Below are 2366 nucleotides of genomic sequence, written 5' to 3'. Positions count from 1 at the left end.
TTTCTTGCTGTATGCGGGGTGTGGAGAGAGGGTGGGTTTAGCCCTCCATGAGCTGAGGAAGTTATATGGAGGGAAGAAAGGGGAGAAGGGGAGGATGCTGACAATCAAGAGATATCCCCCTCTCTCAAAATGCCTCTCCTCACTCTCACATGTTCTACACATAAGATTCCACTCTTATTGAGTGAAATCATGAGTGAGAGAGAGAGAGAGAGAGAGAGAGAGAGAGAGAGAGAGAGAGAGAGAGAGAGAGAGTTTGTTGTGGTGAAGCAATGAGAGCAATGTGGCAACGCGAGAGAGGGAAGGCCAGGATCTTCTTGGCTCCACAAGTCGGCGGAGGATAGTGTATTATTGCCATCACTAGCTCGATCGACCTCTCAATAGGCCAAGAAAGCAGCATGATTAGTTCATGGGAAAACTAGAAAAAAGTTACAGTTGGTTTCTTTCCCATGCTCATATACCAAAAATGTTTTAATTGCCATATCTTATAATAAAGTAACTTCCAGTGTATCGACTCAAATTTAATTTAGTTGTGCCGTACCTCTTACATCAGAAAAGAACTTTGAAAAGTACACATCCCCAGCCCGAGAGAAACTCGATTGTTCCTTACATCTATATGTTTTTTTATTGCTATGGATGGATTGCTCCTTTTTGCTTAAGGAATGTAGCTCCAGAGACGGCTATACTACATATATTTTCATGTGCAGAAAATTAAAGCATTCATCATAGGGGCAGCACTACTCCGCGTGTCAATTGTTCAAGTTGGAGTAATATCTCTATCTTTTCCTTCAATTTTAACTTTTAGAGGAGCTACTTATTTTTTTTAATTTACTTGGTGCATTCTGATGGAAAATTGCAATTGTGATTTGTGAACACACTTGAATGATGCTGTTGAATGTAAATAGAAACGAGAGACAAAATCGAATAGTGATGGAATGGAACGATTCATTTATTGTCGCCACGGGTACGTGTAGAGGCAGCCGTACGTGGCGACCTTGATCCGCAGGGAACAACCGCCATTCATTTTGCCAAGTAAGCTCTCTAAAGTAAGATACAAAATCACAGTAAATATTTGATGACTTTAAGCAGATAGGAGTCAGGCTAATTTCTTTTAATGTCCAGGAGCCAAATTAATTAATATTGATGGTCCGTACTAACTAGAAATGAGCTAAAGTATATACTAGCATTCTCTTTTCCTGTGATAGCTTACTGCATCCACAGGTTTCCCAATAGGTCACAACCACATTATTTGGCTGCTTTCATAGCATTAGCCTGGACAGATAGGGATGCACTACCTCCTAACCTCGTCAAATCATCTATGCAATCGTGGCCTTTCTCCTCGGCAAAATCTCTAGAACAATCGTCTACGGCCATGGTGCATCGGAACAAAGGGCACTCGCTAGCTAGTTTTCCTATTAACTCCCATCATTCTCAAAAAGTTTATATATGCGCGCTTTCTTGAAAATTAAGCATTTTGCGCAACAGAAGCATCCAAACAATATTGTACATCATGTTTTAATTGTGCCAAGCAAAATTGTATCATTCTTAATTATGCATAATTAGTAAGACTTTTTACCATTGTTTGAGAGGTACCACTAATTACGTCGTTTGAGGCACCAAAATTTGATACGTACGTACAAAATCTCAAGTTATAGTTTTGGTTATCTTTAGAAAGACCATAAAAAGCCTCCAATTAGTGGGTTGGTATGTTCCCCTCATACCAACTGTTACACCCTCCGATTTATTTAACAAAGGAGGGAGTATACTATTTTATTTTCTAGATCACAGTTTTTATGTCAATGTTGTTGCTAGATTATTCACATACGTGCTATACTCCCTCTGTCCCAAACTACTATTCGTTTTGACTTTTCTAGATATATGGCAAAAGACTTACTATATATCTAGGTGCATATCAAGAGATATGTGCCTAGAAAAGCCAAAACGAATAATAACTTGGGACAGAGGGAGTATATAATAAGCTGGCACATGAGAATAGGACATGCATGTAATGGTGCAAATTGAAGGCCAATTTGGAGTAGAAAGTTGGGCAGGAATTTTTCTCTCAAGAGTATTTTTGTTAATTTTTGCAAAGCTTATTATGTGAAATTTTTGCGTTTCAGATGGGTTTGGCAATGATTAGTGAGTACCATGCCGACACTAGATTCTTAATGTCTTGGATAACATGATGGGTTCTCATGAAAGAAAAAGGCATGATGGGCATCGGGTCATATTGCAGAGAGAAAGACTATTATAAACTCTGTCTTGTCGACAATTACAGACCGATGTAAAAAGGCACTTTTTCTTCATGTGCTGGAAGATGTTACGAGATGTAGGCCAATGAGATCTCACAGCTGCCTGTTGGGTGCATT

This window comes from Setaria italica, chromosome II (assembly GCF_000263155.2).
Source record: "Setaria italica strain Yugu1 chromosome II, Setaria_italica_v2.0, whole genome shotgun sequence".
Taxonomy (NCBI): Eukaryota; Viridiplantae; Streptophyta; class Magnoliopsida; order Poales; family Poaceae; genus Setaria; species Setaria italica.
This window is presented reverse-complemented; position numbering follows the sequence as displayed.